Source organism: Lissotriton vulgaris, chromosome 1_1 (genome assembly GCF_964263255.1).
Source record: "Lissotriton vulgaris chromosome 1_1, aLisVul1.2, whole genome shotgun sequence".
NCBI lineage: Eukaryota > Metazoa > Chordata > Amphibia > Caudata > Salamandridae > Lissotriton > Lissotriton vulgaris.
In genome coordinates, this window is record NC_141685.1 from 2,087,668,106 (window position 1) to 2,087,692,604 (window position 24,499).

Below are 24,499 nucleotides of genomic sequence, written 5' to 3' on the forward strand. Positions count from 1 at the left end.
TGATGGACAGAATTTTGATTGATTTGCGTATGGCCATGTCTGAACTGAGGTGGTGGAGTGAGGTACGGAATGATGATGGATTAAACCAAGATCAGTTGACCGGGGATGAGTGTTTGATTTGCTCAAACGCTCCATCCATCATCCCCTTTGGTATCGCTTTGTTTGCCCTAAGTTGGCAGGGTATGCCCACACGTGGGTCCCTTGCTCACTTTGTCACTGGATTCAGGATAGCCTGGCTGATGAGGGTTATGAACCCAAAACCGGTCCCAGGAGGCCTGTTTCCGGTCCATGGAAGACATGGCTTAGCAGTTCGGGCTAGACTGTTCCCATGAGGCACAGGGTCAGACTGATTTGCATATGGCCATGTCTGAACTGGGGTGGTGGACTGAGCTAAGGAATGATGATGAATTAGACCCAGATCAGTTGACTGGGGGTGAGTGTTTGATTTGCTCAAACGCTCCGTCCAACATCCCCTTTGGTATCGCTACTTTCTAAAAGTGGCATTTTCAAACACAAAATTTAAAAAACACCTCCACTAAAAGATGTATTTTTTAATTCTGAGTTCAGGGAACCAAATCTCCAAATTTCTGTAACTATCAAATTGAAAGTTACACTTGTAAGGTGTACAAGGCAGCTCCAATGATAACCTATGGGAGACATATACTTTCAATAGTGAAAACGAAATTGGCAGTATTTCATTATCAGGACATGCATAATGCATTATGAACCCAAAACCGGTCCCAGGAGGCCTGTTTCCGGTCCATGGAAGACATGGCTTAGCAGTTCGGGCTAGACTGTTCCCATGAGGCACAGGGTCAGACTGATTTGCATATGGCCATGTCTGAACTGGGGTGGTGGAATGAGCTAAGGAATGATGATGGATTAGACCCAGATCAGTTGACTGGGGGTGAGTGTTTGATTTGCGCTCCGTCCAACATCCCCTTTGGTATCGCTACTTTCTAAAAGTGGCATTTTCAAACACAAAATTTAAAAAACACCTCCACTAAAAGATGTATTTTTTAATTCTGAGTTCAGGGAACCAAATCTCCAAATTTCTGTAACTATCAAATTGAAAGTTACACTTGTAAGGTGTACAAGGCAGCTCCAATGATAACCTATGGGAGACATATACTTTCAATAGTGAAAACGAAATTGGCAGTATTTCATTATCAGGACATGCATAACACAACAGCACATGCCAAACCTTTCACGTACACTGCATCCTGCCATTGGGGGTACTTTGGGCCCACCTTAGGGTGTGTTATATTTAGTACAAGGGAAGAGTTAGGCCTGGCAAGTGGGTGCACTTGCCAGGTCAACATGGTAGGTATAAAATACATGTGCAGACTCTACAGTGGCAGGTCTGAGACACATTTGAAAGGCTGCTTGTGTTGGTAGCACAATCGGTGCTGCAGGCCCATTAGTAGCATTTTATTTACCGTCCCCGGGCACACACTGTGCATATTACTAGGGACCTACCTGTAAATCACATATGCAGATCATCGAGAACCAATACTAATCAGCAATTTCCACAGGGCTCACTTGCACTTTGGCACTGATGAGCAGTGGCAAAGTGCATAGAACATGAAAACCAGCAAAAACTAAATCTAGCACACTTTCAAAAATACAGGAGGTAAAGACATAAAAGACAGGGGGAACCGCATCAAGGATGCTAGGTCTAATAGCCAGTAAGACAAGCCAGCATCTATGCCAAAGCCTACAACAACATGAGTGTTAGCACGTCAGTAGGAACAGGCACGACTCCTTGTGGATTTAGGGAAGGTTTTATTTTACGTAGTACAGGTTTCTTTCTTGATGCCAGGTTAGAAACACGGTACAACAAAGTAAAGGGGCTGGTCTTGAGTTCCCGGTATCCTCTCCCCCTCTAACGGCGTCTTCTAGGCGTCCTCAGGGTCTTCTATGGTTCCAGCCTTGATCCACGACGTGGGGTTGCTCGAGGTGAAAAAGGAAAGAAAGCACGTAAGTGTCAAGGTTGGTTCAAGTGTTCTGGAATGGGGAAGTGAAGGAGCACCTCCAAGCGAGTGACAAAGTCTAAAAAAGAGGTACTGGTAGTGCGGGGTGGTGTAGTGAAACACAGGACTCAGGTACGAGTATCTGTCCCCTAGTCGTCCGGTTTCTCCCGCCGCCCTACCCAACCCAGGAACCTCTTGCTTACCTGGGTTAGCCACGCTCCTCCGGGAGCGTGGCTGGGCAAAGCGTAGTCCTGGTAGCCCCTTGACTCTCCTGACGTCTTCGGACTCCCAACGTCTTCTCCGCCTGATGGTGTTCGCGTTCCTCCTCGTTCTCCTACTTTTCCCTCTTCGGTTCGGCTTCCGCTCTCCTCACTCCGACGCTCTTCACGCTCCTCTAGTCCTCCGGTGCAGAGACACACACTCTTCCGGTATTCTTCATCCCTTGTTGGTGCGGCGCCTGACACGTCATGCCAGAGGGCAGGGCCGTAATCCCTTTCGTCCCAGTTAAAGGTATAGTACCCTGAACCAGTGGGACTCTCCCAATCTTCGGAAGTTGACAGCCACTCGCCTTGCTGTGTAGAAAAGAGAGGTGAATGATCAGGTTGGGCTTCCCACCAGTCCACTGTCCTTTGCAACGCCTCCCCCAGAACACCGGCCCTGTAATAATGAGCCAAATACAAATCTCTACGGTGACGGTGGTTTAATCAGATGCAAAAAAAAAACATAGCCCAACATTTTGCATAGTATTATACCCAATTGTATTCTCAGGGAGGAAACATCAGAGCCCGTCCTGGAAAGCTTGGTCTCAGGTTTAGTATCGAGGGCCCGGTTGAACTCGGAAAAGGCTCTACTGGACAAGGATCTTACAGCATTTGAATTGGGAGAGTACCTGGCTCAGTTGCAGCTGGGGGAAGACTCTGATAGAATATTTCAAGCACTTGACACCCAAGGTGCTGAGTCCCATTGTTTATTTGCTACACAAATCAATGGAGATGAGGCTGTTGCCAACTGACCTTAATAGGTCTGGACTTTGTGGTAACCGACAAACTGGGCCGCCCACCTTACCTCTGTTCCTGCTATCGACCCATTTTCCTTGTTATTGTGGAAGTCAAAGTAGTAACCTTGGTGCTGGCAAAACATCTTTCAAAGTTGATATCTTCCTTAGGTTACATGCTACAATGACATCACATAAGATGCCTCCATAATGCATTTGGCATTAGAGAAAAGACTAGATGGCCGGTGGCATTGTTGCTTGCAGCCTTGAAGACACCATTTGATTCTGTGCAGTGGGATGCTTGTTCACCCTGCTGCACAGAATCAGCCTGGGCCCAAATTCATTAAATATATCAAAGTACTTTACACAGGTCCGTCAGCCAGGGTCAGGATGGGGCAAGAGGCATCAGATCCCTTCCCATACAAAAGGGCACCACGCAGTTGTTCCCTTTCTCCAATCCTTTGTCAAACATTTGGCGGTATGGTTGAGGTGGTTGAGGATCGATGCCCAGGTGAGGAGACTTGAGTGGGCGTAGGGTATTTTAGATAGAATGGCACTTTAAGCAGATGATGTGCTGGTGTTCCTCATGGACCTCTAGTGGTCTGCCCCGCAAGTCCTGCAAATCTTTCAAATATTTGGACAGGACTATGTTTAAATAAAACAAAGACACTGCTCAATCTGTTCTTTATGTTACCCAAGAAGCCATAGTAGCTTGGGAGAAGAAAATTCAGACAATAGTAGGCAAGATACAAGAGGATATAAAGATCTGGACAAAGCTCCCATTGTTACTCTTAGATAGATCCTATATCTTCAAGATGGTCGCGCATCCCCGCCTGCTGTACCACCTGCAAAATTTCCCATTTGACATTCTATGGTCCTTCATTCAGTGGCTCAACTCTATACTGCAAAGATTCCTATGAGACCAGGGCTTCTCCCTACGATATGAAGGATGTATCGCTACTCCAGATGTCTGGGCATATTATGGGGCCTCCCACTTACAGGCAATCAATGAACGGTCGTATGATATGAGTGGAGATCCGGATTTAGTGTTGTAAAAATAGGCAATGCAGGGAGTACCACTTTAATATATACTCTGCGGAGGTGAAAGAATTTCTCTGAGCACTCAAAAAATCTAGTTCAGATGTTGAGGCCGTGGTATCAACGGTTCTTTATTAGACCATCTAAATTATTTTCTGAACTCTGTGGAAGGGGTCTAGATTATTTCCTATCTCTGGCAACAAAACTGTACATAAAAGTCTTGAAAGAGGCCCTCAGACTTCGAGGCTGGGAATACGACTTACTAAATAGATGCTGCCGGGGTTCAAACAATGAGACCTAATTTGGATTTCCACTTTGGGCGATGTAATATTAGGAATCAACCTTAAGCCCTTCAAGGATCTACAGGGGGATCCAAGTTGCACCGTAGTGAGTTTTTCCGTCATTTGCAACTGAAACACGCGCTACTTGTACACATTTCAGACTTCGAAGAAAAGCTATAATGTAACCCCCTGGAGGTGAATTTACTATTATTAGAGCTGAGCAAACACAAGAACATGCAGATCCACTGTACCTTAGTGACTAATATGGCAGATTTATTTGGAGTGCTGTGTCAGGTGTGGGCCAGAGACCTGGGTAAACTCTCCGCTAAAGACTGAGTATAGGCCAAGGCGTCTCCGTGAAAGGCAGGGATAGCATTCAAGAACCTACTAATTCAGCTCAAGTACTTATTTAGGGTATCTCTCACACAACATAAATTGTGGAAGATAGGGGAGGAGGCCTCCCCCGAGGTGCCTGTACAAACAGGTGACTTGCTACACACAGTATGGGGGTGTGAAGTACTAACCCCCTTTAGTGAGGGGTTCTCTCCACCCTAGCATCTGCACTGGGTTAGAGGCTGCCTAGTTATCTCAAATTCCCCATTCTTCACATTAATGCAGATTTAGATACTAACCGATACAGTATGGCTTTGTTGTGACTGGGCCTGGTGCTCGCAAAAAGGGATGTTGGTCACTGATGGAAAGACGGTATGTCTCCCTATGAGAGACCTTTAAGGCCCCTCTGCTAGGGGATATTGTTAGTTTCCAAAATGGCCCATACAGAATTGATAGTCAGGGAGGGAGACAGAGTAATCTACATAGCTGACATAATGATGGTCCGCCCAATTCCCAATGAGGTGGTCAGAACTTCAGTTTGGCAGAAAGGGTACTCTGTTGTTGTTGTGAAGTAGTAGTGTCTCTGTCAAACTCTAAATCAAGGGTCAGCGTCTATGGTGTCTGTTATCATTGCCAATGGTGTAAATGTAGGGGGAAGAAAGGGAAACATCGGGTAAAACCCCTTGCACTGTTCTCTGAGTCTATATTATAGAAACAGGTTGAATAGACAATAGCCACAAATACTTCATGTGTAGCAAACAAAGAAAAATTGACCCGCAGTTGCTTGTCCACATTTGGTCCACATGTGAATAGCATCTTTGGTTTAGAGCTTAGCTGGTCAAGGCGAGCCCTACTGTGAGTTTGTCCCAATCCCAGGTATTTAACTGTACTGCGCTCATCTTGCCTGTGAGGCTTATAACAGGCTTGTAGTGCACAGTACTGAGTGGGACAGGAGGAGCTATGAGAATTTCAGTTCCAAGATGTGTTGAAACGGCAGAGGAAGGTACCAGAAGTGTTCGTTGTGATGAAAGTGTTATGAAAGTGATGCCTAATTTCCAACACTGTGCCAAGTTGCGTAAACAACGTTTTGTCCAGACAAAGGAACAATGCTAGAAAGATTTACCATACAAGCGCAGCTGTTTTAATGCCAGGCACCAATAATTACCTCAAATTTCATTTCAAATAGTTTTTGTACTGGAGTTGACCCTTTTGAGTATGAAATCAATCTTTTTAATCATTCTTTCTATTTTTACAGAGGATGTGCTTTTTTGTGTTTTTTATAACATCAAGTAAGTTGAGGTCAGTATTTGACAAAATATTTGCTATTTCAGGTAGGGAAAGCACCAGCAGTTCTCCTGTTTTGGGGATTTTTATAATTCTTTCGTTTTTCCGGATGGCCTGGAGTTTGGACTGAGGGGACAAGACTGCCCCATGTGGTGATTAAGTATTTGAGCATTTTTGGGTGGAGGGGAATTATATCCTCTGTTAACTTGTCTCTTTTTGTCTATGTTTGTGTTATTTTTCTTTTTGTATGCCTAGTGTGCTGTACTCCATTGATGTTTATCCTATTTATTTTAAACGAGTTTTCACATTCTTAGTGCTAGTATTTTTGGAGCCAGCAGAGGGCCTCCAAGTTATGCCAAATTTAGGGTATATTTTGTGTGATTGTTTCTGTTGGTGGAACCTCGACCCGAAGTTGAAGTTCATATAGCAAAACATGTTACTTTGTTCGCAGCCACCTTCTTCCCCATGTGATTGTCCACTATTTTGTGTGTGTATTAAGCTTGATTAGTATGCATTTTGTTAACTTTTTACCGTCTTTTACTGAGGTAATTGTTACCGAGGCATGTCAGCGTTTGGGGTATTTTTAAAGTTAGATTTAAACACGTTTGTTAGTTTCTGTGCCACTGTGCTAATATTATTTTTTTTCCTTATTGATTTTTATGTGATGTATAGGTATCTGAATGGCCCAGACACCTTTTGTGTTTATATCTGGGCAATCCTTTCGATGCAATGCTGCTAGTGTTTGCGGAGTGGGGTGGTGGGGGAGGGGGTTGCAGCCAGAGCATGCATTCATGTTCTCTTTGTCTTCCATGCCTCCTCTAGTCTTTTCATGTGCGCATCTACCATTTTTTATACCAGTGAGTGTCTCATTTGTCCTTAACACAAGCCATGTGCCTGTCCACCGCTTAGTGAAACAAGTGTTCGTTTCTGATCATTACTAGGTTAAACGTATATGCTAATTTGTGTTCAATTGTACCTTTTCTTTCTGATTATATATTGTGATTGTAGTTTAGTTGCAGTAGTCTGTAGTTCAGGGTTATTTCTTTGAATTCATTTATTATTTTTTACTATCCTCCCCTTGTAGTTTAAAATATATTTTTTACATTTTCTGTCACATGGATTATACTTCTGGGCCATGGTTATTATTTGTATTTAATTGAATCAGTTTTTGTCAACATCCTCTTTCTCCCACAGGATTGCAAGGGGCCCTGGTGGGACACCAAACATGTGGTATTTATGCAGCTTTTCACTGATTTTTGTCTATGTTGCGCCTGGTCTAATAAAAACAATTACTAAACTGAGGCTGACAATGAAATAAATGAAGAGAAAAGTCTGTGAATTAGTTGGCACTGGAGTCCAGAGACCAGTCTACTGGTTACTACTGCTAATGGACACCAACAAGAAGTGAAGAAGATTGCACCTAAGAAACAGCAGCCAGCAGCCAGCGAGGAGAAGAAGTCTCTTTTCACCATTGGCGCCAATTCTTAGTGGTGTACTTCCTGCATTGTCTTATATGTAGAAAGAGGTTAGGAGCAACCCTGGATTACCAATGATACCACCACCAAAACCAAAGCAGCTGTCTCTCAGTGCTGCAGTGACTGCAGTCTTGGCTGAGACTAGTGAGTCCAAAATGAAATTCCCCCATCATACCAAATCTTCCCAGGAAACTGAACTAGAGCAAGAGTCTGCTACACCAGCTCTTCCTGAGATAGGAGCACAGCAAGATGTTATGACTGCTATTACAACAGACACACCATCTTTATTACCGCAGAGGAAAAAGAAAAACCAGTACCACATCTTCCCCAAGCCTCCATTTATACGAGGATAACAAGGAATGGACCTGTGGGTATCAACAAGGGAGAGAGAGAGAGGCAAAAGGAAGGTTTGAGTATGCCTACATGATAGTAAGGAAAATACATCCTTGATTGTTTTTTTCAAGAATGGTACTGAGGAAGTGTAATCACTTCTATTTAGCCTGCTAATATGCCACCATCGCCTGTTTTGATCTTCACAAAATCTTAAAAACGAACACCAAAACCTCTGACTGTAGTCCCAGTCTGACAAAACAGTCCCCACCTACATCACCACATGTTCTTCTTCTGGTATTGGCTCTAAAAGGAAGCTCCCTTCCTTTGTTGAGGACTTCTTTACACTTTGACTGACTGGTGAATATATTGAGGACTGAACAGTTTGACGCATATCAGTCTTTCTTGGGAATACAGGCAGTCATCTTGGTACAGGGGCCAGTTGGCCCATTATGAAAAACATCTAATCCTATGGGAAACTTATTTATTTATTTATGTATTTGTATCGCGCCTGAATGAGCCCCGAAGGGGTATCTCCGCGCGTAGCTTCTGGTAAGGTATTAGGAAACAGCCTGGGACATGAGACTGCGCAGATAACAGGAGAAATTATTGATCTTGTGTGAAGAGGTATGTTTTTAATTTCTTTCTAAAGGAGAGGAGATTAGGGGTGTGTTTCAGCTGTGGAGGCAGAGAGTTCCATAACATGGGGCCTTTAAGTGAGAGGGCCGTCCTCCCTGTCTTGCTCTCGTCACTCTGGGCACCTGCAGCAACATAGTTCTGCTGGAACGCAGGACACGTCCTGGTGAGTAAGGGACGAATATGTCTCTTAGGTATTTAGGGCCAGACCCATAAATACACTTATGCATTATACAGCATACTTTAAAGTTGACACGTTGACTCACCGGGAGCCAGTGAAGGTGAGAGAGGAGTGGGCGTGAAGGAGTTCGGGGAAAAGCATTCAAGATGAGTCTAGCTGCGGTGTTTTGTACTACCTGCAGTCTGCCCAGTTGTTCTTGATTGGCAGAGGAGTCCATTGCAGTAGTCTATCCGACCGATGACCAATGCTTGTACCAACGTCTTCCTGTGGATGTCAGGCAGGAAGGGGAAAATGCGTCGTAATAGCCCAATTACTCGGAAGCAAGTTCCAGTAACTTGATTGACATGATCTTTTAATATCAATGCTTGGTCTAGGCGCACTCCCAGGTTTTTGATAATCTGTTTTGGTACGGTGACAGGTCCCAGCTCACCAGTCGGGAGACCATAGCAGGGTGGCCCCTCCAAACAACATGACTTCAGTTTTGGTCACATTGCAGTGGAGGAAGTTCTGGGCCATCCAATCTGCCACGGCTCTCATACCATTTTGAAAAGATTGTATAACTGTCCGTGTGAGGGTTTGGAAGGGATACAGCAACTGGGTGTCATCAGCGTAGGAGATTGGGGAGAACCCGTGAGATCTTATAATGTCCGCCAAGGGGGCCACGTACACGTTAAATAACGTGGGGCTTAAACATGAGCCCTGTGGCACTCCCTTGGTGAGCTCCCTACAGATGGATTTGTGGGAGCCTAATTTGACACCTTGTTGACGGTCCGCAAGAAAGCTTTCTAGCCATGCCATGGCGGTCCCTCTTATTCCCACCTCCCTCAAGCGGCCGAGAAGAATTTTATGCGACACCGTGTCGAAGGCAGCGGACAAATCCAATAGCACCAGAATCACTGAGCTCCCCCCGTCAAGTGACATCCTGATGTTATCAGTCACTGACAGGAGAGCTGATTCTGTACTATGGTTTGGCCTAAAACCAGATTGAGAGTGGTCTAGGCCGCCCGCTGCCTCAATATAATTGGACAGGTGCGCGTTGACGTGTTTCTCGGCAAGCTTACTAAGATAGGGTAGGAGGGAGATGGGCCGGAGGTTGGAAAGCTCCGTCCAGGGGAGAGCAGCATTCTTACGGATGGGGTTCACCACCGCTCTCTTCCACTCAGTTGGCACGTGTCCCTTCTTTAAGGACTGGTTGATTACGTCTTGAATGTGAGGGCCCAACAAAGTACTCAGGGGGACTAAGGTTTTGGCAGGAATAAGGTCCTCCGGAGACCCAGATTTTACGTGGGTCATTAATATTTGAAGCTCTCTGCTATTAATAGGGGGAAAGGTGGTCAGTGAGAAATTTGTATTCTCAGTGGGGAGAGGAGCATTCAGGGTGCCTTTTTCTGTTTGGGACGCTAGGATCTTACCGTAGATGGAGTCAATTTTGTTTTCAAAATATAAGGAGACTTCCTCACACAGACTTTGTGAGAAGTCATCCGGGCTTACACAGGCCATAGGCTTGACAAATGTCTCAAGAATCCTATATAGCTCTTTAGGCGAATTGCCAGCTTCCGTAAGTTGTTGGGCTATGCTATTTTTACGAGCGGCTTTAACATGTTTATAATAGTTTGTTTGTGCTACACGGTGGGCCTTCATGTTTTCCTCCGAGTGGATTTTTCTCCGCCTCTTCTCTATCCTCCTACATTCTTGCTTCTCCATTCTAAGAGCCTCTGTGTGCCATTTTTCCTGTTTAGCCACGGGAAATTGCCTAAATGCTTTCAGGGGGGCAATTTTATCAATGGCTACAGTGAGTGAATCCTGAAATGTTGTTAGACTGTGTTCCACTTCATCTGTGTCCATACCTAAAAAAACACTTGTGTCAGAGGTCTAGCAAGGTTATCTGCCAGGGGACTACTTAGGTGAGACTGGGATAAGACTGGATAACTGGAGTTGTGTGTAGTCTCTGAAGGGAATACAAGCAAGAGAATACCTGAAGGCAAAAAGGGAAGCAGTATAGAAAATGAGGACTGAAGTAGATTGGACCGGGCTGTGAATAAGGAACTGGAAGTATGCAGGGAAAACACAAGCACACACAACAGGAATCTAAAGCAGGTAAATGGTTGACAAACTATCATAAATGATAGTTTGCTTCTGAGAAATCATCTCTCTGTTAGGGGTGAGCAGATTAATCTCACAGAGTTCTGGGAGACACCCAACAGGTCCTATGTAGAAGAATGGTAAGACGCCGACCCCTGATGGACTGCCAGCTGAATTTTTCAATATAAACAGCGAAGAGTTGGCTCCTAATCAGTTAGGCTGAGCACTTAAACACAATAGACCAAAAGATATGCCAGAACTGATATGTGAATTCAACATTAAATTTTGCTCATAAGTTAGAAAAACTCATTCCAACCTAAGATATTGCTAACAAATAGCGATTTATTCAGTCAATTTAAGAGAAATTATTTCAAACACATTATTACATTTTATATACAAAACTACACCATTATTTCATACAACACTCATTCAACTAGTCATCCATATCACAATCATACAAAATCAGACATCCATATGTACACAGAATTAAGGAGTTATCACAAGGAAAAAAGAACGTGATAATAGAAAGAAAGAGACAAAGGCTGCTCAGACAATACACATCTGTAATATACCATCTATCTATACATATATATACACTAGGAAATTAATCATAATCAACTTAGATGATGTCACACACTGTATATACACAGATTAGAGCATTCAAGTTAGCACTTGTTTGAATTTTTAAATTTAGAGAGAGCAGCACTTTGCGAGGGGGCCTACGCGTTTCGAGTCCTATACAATGGGGGGACTCTCATCAGGGCCAAAGGAAATATCCTACTGGTCTGCAAGGCCACTTAACGGGTGTAGAATGCAGGGATGCGGCCGGTAGCGCTCACTTTTGAAAATAGCGTTGTCACACTCGCTCAATCTAAGCGGACCCCCGGGGTCAGGGACGGAGTTGTTCTCCACTGTCTTGTTCAACAAGTGGACACGGACGAGGTCAGGGGGGGGTGGCCTGTGCAAAGTCGGCCGTTGGACACAGTGGGCAGACGTCCCAAACGTATTTTGACGAATGCTGTATTTATATCATTGGCTCCTAATGGTAGGAATATCCTCGTCTCGTTCGGCGTCTCCTGAGCGCTGATCCACAGCGCATGCGCGAAGGATCAGCGCTCAGGAGACGCCGAACGAGACGAGGATATTCCTACCATTAGGAGCCAATGATATAAATACAGCATTCGTCAAAATACGTTTGGGACGTCTGCCCACTGTGTCCAACGGCCGACTTTGCACAGGCCACCCCCCCCTGACCTCGTCCGTGTCCACTTGTTGAACAAGACAGTGGAGAACAACTCCGTCCCTGACCCCGGGGGTCCGCTTAGATTGAGCGAGTGTGACAACGCTATTTTCAAAAGTGAGCGCTACCGGCCGCATCCCTGCATTCTACACCCGTTAAGTGGCCTTGCAGACCAGTAGGATATTTCCTTTGGCCCTGATGAGAGTCCCCCCATTGTATAGGACTCGAAACGCGTAGGCCCCCTCGCAAAGTGCTGCTCTCTCTAAATTTAAAAATTCAAACAAGTGCTAACTTGAATGCTCTAATCTGTGTATATACAGTGTGTGACATCATCTAAGTTGATTATGATTAATTTCCTAGTGTATATATATGTATAGATAGATGGTATATTACAGATGTGTATTGTCTGAGCAGCCTTTGTCTCTTTCTTTCTATTATCACGTTCTTTTTTCCTTGTGATAACTCCTTAATTCTGTGTACATATGGATGTCTGATTTTGTATGATTGTGATATGGATGACTAGTTGAATGAGTGTTGTATGAAATAATGGTGTAGTTTTGTATATAAAATGTAATAATTTGTTTGAAATAATTTCTCTTAAATTGACTGAATAAATCGCTATTTGTTAGCAATATCTTAGGTTGGAATGAGTTTTTCTAACTTATGAGCAAAATTTAATGTTGAATTCACATATCAGTTCTGGTATATCTTTTGGTCTATTGAGCTGAATTTTTCAAGGCATACTCAGTTGTACTAGTACCAGAACTGTTGCGAGTATATGTGGTGGCTGTAGAATATTCAACGCTCACTCCCACACAAAATGAGGCAACGTTGGTCTCTCTTTTAAAACCGGGAAGGAACCCTGACCTCCTGGGCTCTTAACGTCCACTGGCTCTATTGAACACAGTATGCGCAAATAGAGGTGTGGGGTCCTACTCCTAATCAGCCTGGACCTCAATAATTGAAAAACAGAGCGAATTGGCTGATCAGGATTATTGAACACAATTTTGAGAACAACACAGCCAAACCGTACTGTGTAGCCAAGAGGTTGTATATTTCCAAACGAATTTATTGAAATCTAGGAATGAATTTGCATTACTTCATCAAAACACATGACATCGAAAAGGCATTCCATCAAAACAGTTACTGCAAAAACATGAACAAATATATACAATATATACAAGAATACTACAATTAAAGAACAATGCAATGAAGGAAAACACTAAAGATTTTAGGTGACACCAACTACTATGCTTCAAAACAAATTACATAGCACAATAGTTGCCATGTATACAACTTTAACAATTTATAAATGAAGAGGCCAGTCCTTTGCTCAAAAACCAGTAGACAGGTGGATCTGGAATGTATTTGCCTGCCTGCCTCACAACACCTGTGGGTAGAGATTTTGGGGATTGACAGCAAGGGCCCACGTGAGTGGTCTGAATTAGTCCCTAGCTGCACCCTTTGTTCTTGACACAGGCTGGGAGTCAACGCGTTTCGAACCTTAAAGAGTCAAGGTTCTCCTCAGGACGAGGACTGGGTAAAAGTGTACCTAAAAGGAAAATTGGGAGTGGTGTCAGAAACTGTATATATATAGTGCTTGTAAAAGAGTACTCTCTGACTTACTACCCGTAAGTATAATGATTTACCTTCTCGGCCGACACAGCGACTGCGTGGAGAGAAGTAGATAAAGCCACCGGAGAATGTTCTGCAAAGGCAAGGGTGAAGGCAGTCAATACTAAGGTGTAAGGGACTTAGAAGGGCACAGTAGCGGAAAAGGTAAAGGTGAGCCAAGTACCTAGATGCGTTGTCAAGAATGCCAGGATGCGACGCGCCCTAGGCGAGGTGTGTAATTCAAGGCGACTCACATATTCATTTTCTATGGTGGTAGAAGGCTAGGAGGCAAAACACATATAAAGGGTGTGTCAGGTTTTAGCACGGTAGTGGCAGTGTTTCAAGTCCGTGTAGGAAAGCATCACAGGAAAAGCTTCTCCTACCTGCACCGAAAGTATGCTCTCGTAGAGACAGCCGAGCCGCAGAAAGTTCAACGTGACGAGGCGGGAATCAATCTATCGCAACCAGCTGTAAAGAAGCGGAGACCGTGGGGTTATGTTTAAGACGCATTTACCATGTGGCGTCAGGGAATCAGGACTGCCTGGGGGCTACTAACCTCGAGCCTTCAGAAAGCGGAGTCTGTAGTTGTTCGTGTGTGGGAAACGAATCACCAAGTGGGCAACACTCTCATAGGGAAAGGAGTGACCGCCCGGGGGCGTGGCGATAAAAAACGGACTTGGACTAGTTACCGAGGATCTTGGTATTCGTAGTTCAAGGGTACTAGATAACGCCGGCCAAGGGAGAGAGAGGAGCTAGAAAGCGCAACCCTTTCCATATCGTGGAGTCACGACTGACACAGAGCATCGATGAATGACACTTTAACCATAACCTCGTGATGCAGAAACATATTTACAGTGCATGAACATGTAAAGCATACAATCCAAATGACTCTCGAAGCAAAAATAATGGTGTTGCTTCTTAATCAAAGTAAATGCCTCGGTGATCAGCAGTGTATAAAAACATCACAGTACAAAAACATGTTGGGGGAGCTTAAACATTTTGAACATATAATCCTGATTTATCGCAAAACATACATCATGATGTTACTTCTAAGTCAGAGTGAATACATTGAAGGTCAACAGTTGCCCACAGTCTCATAGTACATAAACTTATTATTATTATTATTATTCCGAGTTTTGTATAGCGCCTGGTTACCAATAGGCATCCCCGCGCTTATCAGAACATAACTTCTATACAGAACTAGAATAGTTTATACCATCAAACCCCAATTTCTCGCAAAGCGTCTTATACAGAACTAGAACAGTTTATAGTATCAAACCCCAATTGGTCGCAAAGTCTGGACACGTGGAACATTGTATGGCATGATGTCCCAGTCCTAGAAAGGTCATGTTATAATAGTCCCCACCACAATTAGAAAAATGTGCCTTTGAGAAGTGTCCTAGAGGGAGAGCCGGACCCCTACTTCCGCAAACTGTGTCAAAGCAGTACACCCTTCTGGTGCCATCATTGGTTGCAGAGTGAGAATGGCAGTGATGAAAGAAAGAAAAATATAACAGAAAATTTGCAACAGCACAGAAAAGGCTAGAGTTTAATGCAAGGCAGAGTTGCACCAGGGTCGACAGCAACAGCATCACAGCTCAAACCAAGCCTCACCAGAACAGCCTGGTGAGAAAGATTACAGGGGAGGATTATAATCCCAAGTTTGAAAGTTCAGACATTTCATTGAGGCCAGTGTTTGATGTGTCGAATTTTAAGATAAGATACGCTTCCTTTGGGACAGACGTACATCAGGGTCACCACTGCCACCTTGAATCACGGCCAACACCGTCCATCGCATGTCATTCACCGAGTGTTTGTGTTGTAAGAAATGGGCAACCAAAGGTGCCGTTAGGTTCTTGTTGTTGATTCGGGACCTGTGTTGTATGATTCTCTGATGCACCTCCTGCGTGGTCTTGCCAATGTAAAGTTTTTTGCAGGGACACTGGATCGCATACACAGTGTATTTGGTCTTGCAGTTGGTATGTTTCCTCATGGCGCCAAAATTTGTTGCCGTCAGTGAAGAGTGAATCTTCCATGGTGGTGTGGCATACAGTACACGACCCGCATTTACGATGTCCCTTCACGGGATTGGACCCGAAAATGGTGCTTTGGGTGTCTCTTTTAGCAGTATCCACCTTCGGACCCTATACCAATCAACTGCAAAAGATCATATGGGCCGGGATGCCCGCCACCCCTCCCAACACCAATTCCCCATGGGAGGAGACAGACACAGGTTTGAACTTTTGGAAGGCGGGGGGGAGTCACCCCCCCGGCCGTATTTATTAAAATATGAAACAAAATTTAAAACTTTAAATTAAAACGTTTCATGAATCATGTACAATTTTATCTTCCATTACATTTTGATGAAGACAAGTTCTTGGCTAACCTTAACAAATCGCTAATACAAAGGTTTCCTAGCCGAGTCTAGCATCATGAAAATGCATAACATTCTAAAATAAAATTGTACAACCTAGCATTAAGGGCCAACGGCAAGGTCTTAACCGGTGTCAGATCCCTACTACCAAATTCCCGCCCTCACGGTGTGAGTGGCGTATGCGCAGAGGACTTTACCCTCGTAGCCAACTGTAACTTCCCTTGTCGTAGGGGCCCCCTTTCACTCGACGCCATCTTAAGGTCGTCCGAGTTCCCCGTGCGAGGTATCCGTAAGAAGGACAGCGTGGACTCCCCCGCCCCCCCTTCCCCACACTCTCTTCCGCCGGAGCGGATATCCGGCCCCCGGGAAATTCGTAGGAGGGGCATATAGCCGTCTCCCCATGGGAGGGGCCTATGGCCGTCTCCCCCTAGGCGACCCATCTGTAGTGGGTGCCGCCCCCCGTGGGAGGGGCCAATGGCTGCCTCCCCCCGGGCGCTCCCATCCATACTGGGTGGCGCCCCCCCTAGGGACCTTGAAATCACTGCTCACCGATCATGACCTTACCGCCCGACCAAAATAAATACGACAGTTGTTTTACCTACTAAAGGAAAGGAAATACGCCTGATCTGTACTAGCTTGACAATTCACCAATTTTAACAATACTACAAAGGGAAAAAAGTCCTAAAGCACAATACAAGTTTTATCATTTAATCCATTCCTCTACGTTTCTACAAAGGAGAAAAAAGGCCTACAAGCATTTATTCAATCAAAGGCATACATCCATGATGCAAAATTGACTGTAACTTTTTATTACATTCGAATAATCGCCAACAATTACTTTACTCCACAAACTTTGCAAACAGGGGCTGGTGGGTGGGTCAAAAATTGCAGCTTGTTCCCTAGAGGGCTCACGAGCGACGAGTGATGCAGCCTTCAGAGCACTGGAACAAGAGGAAGCTTCGTTAGAGTCCTGCTCTATTTATCCATCTGCGGGAGGGCGGGGGCCCGCCTCAGATACGCCCATCCGTGCGGACTTCCGGGCGGGTGTTTTAGGACAACCCCTTCTGGGCGGGAAGGGCGTGCTCCGGCTACGCCGCTTTGGGCATACCAGCCGGGACACGCCCCCCGCCCACAATGGTTTCCCGGTGGATCGGGGCACCCATCCATACGTTCGGGGGGTCCGAGTGGTCTTCCCTTTCCATATGGGCCGAGATGCCCGCCACCCCTCCCAACACCAATTCCCCATGGGAGGAGACAGACACAGGTTTGAACTTTTGGAAGGCGGGGGGGAGTCACCCCCCCAGCCGTATTTATTAAAATATGAAACAAAATGTAAAACTTTAAATTAAAACGTTTCATGAATCATGTACAATTTTATCTTCCATTACATTTTGATGAAGACAAGTTCTTGGCTAACCTTAACAAATCGCTAATACAAAGGTTTCCTAGCCGAGTCTAGCATCCTGAAAATGCATAACATTCTAAAATAAAATTGTACAACCTAGCATTGAGGGCCAATGGCAAGGTCTTAACTGGTGTCAGATCCCTACTACCAAATTCCCGCCCTCACGGTGTGAGTGGCGCATGCGCAGAGGACTTTACCCTCGTAGCCAACTGTAACTTCCCTTGTCGTAGGGGCCCCCTTTCACTCGACGCCATCTTAAGGTCGTCCGAGTTCTCGTGCGAGGTATCCGTAAGAAGGACAGCGTGGACTCCCCCCCCCCCTTCCCCACACTCTCTTCCGCCGGAGCGGATATCCGGCCCCCGGGAAATTTGTAGGAGGGGCATATAGCCGTCTCCCCCTGGGAGGTGCCTATGGCCGTCTCCCCCTAGGCGACCCATCCGTAGTGGGTGCCGCCCCCCCCCCCGGCGCTCCCATCCATACTGGGTGGCGCCCCCCCTAGGGACCTTGAAATCACTGCTCACCGATCATGACCTTACCGCCACAGGCCAAATAGTTGACCGACTATCCGGCCCCCCCCACACCTCCTAAAGGTCATGTCTCCTCATTGCCCTTAGCCATGCTACGAAGTCTCCTATGAGTAAGTCATTCCCCGCCCCGGACAGGTGGACCCCATCATTCAAATAATAGTGATCACCCCGAATACACCCATGAGGAATGCTTTGTAAATGAGTAGAGCGAAACAGTTTCTCAATCTTGTTGTTGACCCTCTTTACCGAGTGGTTCAACGCCGACACAGACAGACCCCCCCGCCAAACTCTTCTGGGAATCATGTGGGACCAGGCAATCGTACACCCCGGGAGCCTCTTGGCCAACCAACTGGCTGCTGATAATATGTGCTCCACCAACACCCGTCTTCCCAGCCTTACCAAGTCATTGCCTCCCAGATGCACTATGATTATAGATGGCGGTGACCTTTGCCGCCCTAAGAGTTCCTCCACAAAGCTCTGAAACTGGTCAAAACAGAGGCCTCCTTTCCCATGGAAGGACACTCTGAACCCATATTCCTCAGATGCGTGGATCGCGTCACCTGCTTTGAATATGTCCCCGGCGCGCCTCACGTATGAGTGGCCCACGACCCATACCACTTGATCCCCAGTCGGTGATCCTTTCTCACTGGTCCTCTGGTGTTGGGCCGGTCCCAATTTTCGCCCCGCGTTACAGGCCTGCGAAACTGTAATCCAAACAAAAGACAAGCGTGAGTGCATTTCATCAGTCTTTTACAACATGTGCAGTCGCACATACCTCTTGAAACAGTTCGAGGACCAACGGCCTAACTGTTTCACTTCCTCTGTACCCAGACCCCGAGCCGTAGCTTCTGTAGCGGCCCCTATTCTGAATGAGTGGGTCCCAAAATCACACGGGTTCAAGCCCGCCACAGCAATTGTAATTGCCAGCACCCTCCGAAACTGAAATCTTGTCAACGGGGTGCCGTCCTCGTGTCTAAGCAGGGTCCCCCCCCATGTTGTCAACCTCTGTGCCATGTAGTCCTCCAAATACCTTACTGGACAACTGGGGCTCCCGCGGGCGCGCTGCAGCACCACACTACTCCCCAAAGCCTCCTGGTCTGTCTTTGACCTGGCTATCGAAATCAGCAGAGAATCGCCCTTTAGTTGAACATGATCCCTGCATAAACCTCCCTCCACATCCTTCTTATTCCTTGCTACGAGTTCACTTACCCGCATGGCCCCATGAAATGCCAATGCGAAAGCCGCTCGGAACAGAATCACCTCGCTGGGCGAGGAGCATGTCTCATCCAGTTTCGCTAGTAGCAAGGACAATCTGTCTAACCCAATCGGGTGCCTTTTATCTTGTCTGCGACCCTCCAGGCGCTGCCAGCCGTGGAGCGCCTTCCTGACTAAGAAGAAACCCGTTGGGTCCTGTATCCCATGGAGCTGTGCCATGAATGATATGGCAGCCCTATATCTGTTAGCGGTTGCCGCCGATCAGCTTCCTTATGGAGTGCCACCAGAAACCGGAGGAAGGACTCTTCCCGCCCCCAGCTATGACCCCCTAACGGCCCTAAAAAGGCGCAGTAAGAACGAAACGCTCCTTCATAAGCTTTTCTCGTCCTGGGCGCTAAACTGGCTGCCACGAGGTCTTGTATTCCAGGGCACCGATCTGCCATAGTGCTTCGGGGAACGGTGCCGCCACTAGTTCCGCGGTAGGTAGATAACCCCTGAAAGCCTGCATGTGTGAACGAGAGAGTGCATCAGCTGCATTATTCAGTACACCCGGCACATGTCTTGCCCTGAATTGTACATTCAATCTCATGCATCGCAATACAATTTCTTTCAACAGTCTCAAGATCCACTTGCAGCGTGCAGCCTGGTGATTAATGCACTCGACCACTGTCATGTTTTCTGACCAAAACACCACAGATCGGTTTCTAAAGTCTTCCGGCCATGCCATCAGAGCCACCCAAATGGGGAATAGCTCCAAGAATCCAATGTTACCTGTTAGGCCACTTGAGTGCCACCACGCCGGCCATGTTTGCGCCGACCATCGGTTTCCAAAGATCGCGCCAAATCCCACACTCCCCGCCGAGTCGGTCCACAATCCCAGTTCGTCCGACGAGGCTGGGGGTTTGTTCCACACCACTCGACCGTTGAAATCCGCCAGGAATACTAACCAAATGCGCATGTCCTGGTGAACCTCTGCCGACAGTCTAGTGCGGTGGTGTCCTTCCTTAAGGCCCACCATAGCTTGTGCTATGGAACGTGAGAAAGGGCGAGCCATCGGCATCACTCTTAAGGCAAAATTAAGCTGACCCACTGTCTGTTACAACTGATGCAGGGTCACCTTATCTTTACGGAGACATTGTACCAAGGAAGCCCTGAACTTGGCCACCTTCTCAATTGGCAGACGGAAACACCCCTCCACTGAGTCCAGCTCAATCCCCAGAAACTCCAGTGAGGTAGATGGCCCCACCGTCTTACCTGGCGCCAATGGGACCCCAAACTCCCGCATGAGTGTGCAGAAGTCGTGTAGCGCTTGTGCACATTCCCGAGTGCCCGCCGGACCTAGGAAAATAAATCATCCAAATAATGCATCACCTGTCTATGCCCCGTGGCCTCGGTGAACGCCCATTCCAAAAAGGAGCTAAACATTTCAAAATAGGCACATGAAATTGAACAACCAATGGGCATACATTTATCCATGTAATATTTCCCTTGAAACGTGAATCCCAGCAGGCGCCGGTCCTGAGGGTGTACCGGGAGTAACCTGAATGCCGATTCAATGTCTGATTTTGCTAACAATGCACCGGGGCCCAGGCGATTCAACAGAACGACTGCGTCATCGAACGATGCATACCTAACCGAGCACACCTCGGGGTCAATAGCCTCATTTACCGAGGCCCCCTTAGGGGCCGATAGATTGTGGATGAGTCTATACTCCCACAGGTCTTTCTTCGGAACCACTCCTAGAGGAGAACACACATATTCCGCAACTGGCGGGCAGACAAATGGCCCCGCTACCCGCCCCAAGCTGACTTCTTTCGCTATCTTTGTGGCGGCCACCGCCGGGTTGTGCTGAATAGACAGTTGGTTTCTACAAAAGGGGCTCCCCCGAAAATTTCCTGCCGGGATCCTGAAGCCATACAGAAATCCATTCCTCAAAGTCTCGGCGGACACATGATCTGGGTATCGGTTCAGCCAGGGGGTCAAAGCCAAGATATCAATGGGCGAAGATGTTTGCTTCCAAGGCACCACATCAATCCTGCTTGGATCCCTCCTTTCCTCCCGCACCATTGGACTTGGATCGACAACTAGCTTCTGGCCACAGCCCGAACAAGCATGCCGGAACCTACACGTTCCTTGAGGCCTGCTACAGGTTCCTTTGTTGAATCCCCAACAGACCCCCCGCTTGCCTCCATTCCCGCCGGACCTGGGATGCGGATCCCCTCCGGCGTTCGCCCGAAAGGGCTGTGCCGGCTTCTGATGGAATGTCCCAAAAACGCTCGTGCTTGGTACCGACGTACCCGCCGGTCCCGGCAAGAGCTGAACATGCCACAACACTGTGTCCAGACAATCCCATGTTAAAGCCTCGTTAAACTCCTTCGCTTTTCTAAAGGTAACATCGTAACCCTTCCATTCATTTCCCCCGTACATTGCATAGAAATTCATGATCCTGTTCTGATAACATGACAAGTCAGGCAACACTTCTGGTTTACGCTCACCAATAATTGCCGTAAAAATAGAAAAGGCCCTGACCCAGTTCACCATGGTCTCATCGACTCTGAATTCCGCCATCTTGGCTCGCCATACGCTGGGGTGCCACGAATCTTTCTGGGTCTTTGCATATTCTAACTCCCGATGGTCAGTCAGAAGTGAAAACATGTTGATGTATTTATCTCCCCATACCATCTCTTTCGTAGCCATGGGAATGTGCTGCGATAAACTTTCCCGCCTTGAAGGTTCTGGACCCTCCCCCACCAATGGCAACGCTCTCTTACCGGGTTCAGCCGTCTTCCCAGCCGTGTCCGTTGTCTTCGCCCGACCGTCCGTCGTGACCCCCGTCGCCACCTGCGGGGGAATAGAAGGTACATTCGCCGTCCCGGCATCCCTTGACTGCCGCAACTGCTCAATAATTAATCTGGCTTCTTCAGCCGGGTCGCCCACAGCCACTGATCCCCCTGCTCCTTTCTTTAGCCATGGTAATACTGCCACTAACTGCAGTGCCAGCTCAGGGGGCATTTGGTCATCCCCAATTGGCGTGATCATTACGGGGATTGGTAAACCCCCATCCGGACCTGGTACCGGGCTATCTACCGGCGCGACTGGGTTGTCTGCGCCCGGGCTTGACGGAGTTACTTCTGGGTCTGGGACCTCACTAGAACCTGCTCTCCCCTTATTCCTCTTACCCTTACCTCCTGGGGCGACATTCGGCAAGGCCGGTCCTATGACTTTTTTAGGCCGCCCCAAGGGGGCATTCTGGGCCGCCATCTGCTTCTTGATGGCCGCTAAGCCACGACCGAGCTCATCCACTTTACCCATCTTTCGGTCCATCACCGCTACCCGGTTCACCAAGGTGCGTAGCATCCTCTCCACCTCGGAGCTCTTTCCCGCTTTCTTGCCAGACATGACTTCGGTTACTCCGTCCGACTTGATCCGCTAGAGTGACCCGATCTTCCACGCGCCTGACACTGAAAGAGAAATAACAAAGATTACAAGTTCTCAAAAATTGCAGCTTGTTCCCTAGAGGGCTCACGAGCGACGAGTGGTGCAGCCTTCAGAGCACTGGAACAAGAGGAAGCTTCGTTGGAGTCCTGCTCTATTTATCCATCTGCGGGAGGGCGGGGGCCCGCCTCAGGTACGCCCATTCGTGCGGACTTCCGGGCGGGTGTTTTAGGACAACCCCTTCTGGGCGGGAAGGGCGTGCTCCGGCTACGCCACTTTGGGCATACCAGCCGGGACACGCCCCCCGCCCACAATGGTTTCCCGGGGGATCGGGGCACCCATCCATACGTTCGGGGGGACCGAGTGGTCTTCCCTTTCCATTAGAAAGAGCTGGCATTTGGTTGAAGAAATCTTACCTGAGGCAGGAGTACCCCTGTTTGCCCTCAAAAAGAACCGGAGCATAGGCCAGATGATCACCTCCACGAGGCTGCCTGCTAAAAGAGACACCCAAAGCACCATTTGCGGGTCCAATCCCTGTCTACTGGTTTTTGAGCAAAGCACTGGCCTCTTCATTTATAAATTGTTAAAGTTGTATACATCGCAACTATTGTGCTATGTAATTTGTTTTGAAGCATAGTAGTTGGTGTCACCTAAAATCTTTAGTGTTTTCCTTCATTGCATTGTTCCTTAATTGTAGTATTCTTGTATATATTGTATATATTTGTTCATGTTTTTGCACTAACTGTTTTGATGGAATGCCTTTTCGATGTCATGTGTTTTGATGAAGTAATGAAAATTCATTCCTAGATTTCAATAAATTTGTTTGGAAATATACAACCTCTTGGCTACACAGTACGGTTTGGCTCTATTGAACACAGACTATAAAATCCTTGCCTCCACCATAGCCAAACGTATTGCCTCGTTTGTGCCAACTCTGGTACATGCTGAGCAAAACGGATTTGTTCCCACCAGAAGCACCACCCTAAATATTCGAAGACTTTTTAAAATCCAGAAATATGCAATGGAGAATTGGCCCAGATCTGGCTATCTAGTACTAGACCTGGAGAAGGCCTTTGATTCGTTGGAGTGGCACTATCTTGCTGCGGTCTTGCGTAAGTACGAATTGGGAGATGACTATTTACAACTGGTGCAACTGTTGCATCAGCGTCCCACAGTGCGGGCTCGCACGGGCAAGCTCCTATCTGGCGAAATCAGGGTGAGACGAGGGACCAGACAGGGGTGCCCTCTGTCCCCGTTGCTCTTATCCCTAGCGATGGAACCTTTGGCGGCTCTTCCCTGAGAGGGTGGCGCGGATTGGGGCATTCCCTTGTGCAATGGACTTCACACAGTGTCCCTATATGGGGGCGACCTGTTGTTATATATAAGAGACCTTCATGCTGTGCCGCCCGTGATATCAGCACTGTTCTGTAGCTTTGAGGCGATATCAGGTCTCAAGGTAAACTGGGCTAAGTCAGGCGCTTACTCTTTCCGCGAGGACGTGGCTGCGACAGATATAATCATTAATGGAATTGTGCTTGACTGGTATCCAACCACGTTCAGGTACCTAGGAATATATATTTACAGGTCCCCATCAGACATACTGTAGGGTAATCTGGTTCACTCCATCTCATCAATAAGAGCACAGATGCAATTCTGGAAGACGCTACCGCTCAATGTGATGAGCCGTATCACCTTAACCAAAATGATAGTACTACCCAGGTTATTGTATTTTTTAGCAAATCTTCTGGTGTATGTCCCAGTGAGACTCTTTAGAGAATTGGAGGCGTTAATCAGTGGCTTGATTTGGAATGTGGGGCGGCATAGGATAGTATTACAGAAACTATATGCACCCCCGGAAAGTGGAGGCTTAGCAGTTCCTCATCTGGAACTATATTACTTAGCTGCGCAATTAAAATGGGTCGTGAAGTGGCTAAGTGGCAAGAATCTAGCGGGCACGGCGACTGAGACAACAGTTTGGACGCAGACCCAGATATGCGGATTGTTTCACCCGCTGGTGAAAATTCCTCGCCCGACACAAATACATGTTGAGTTGGCTCATAGATTTTAACAGAGAAGCCTTCA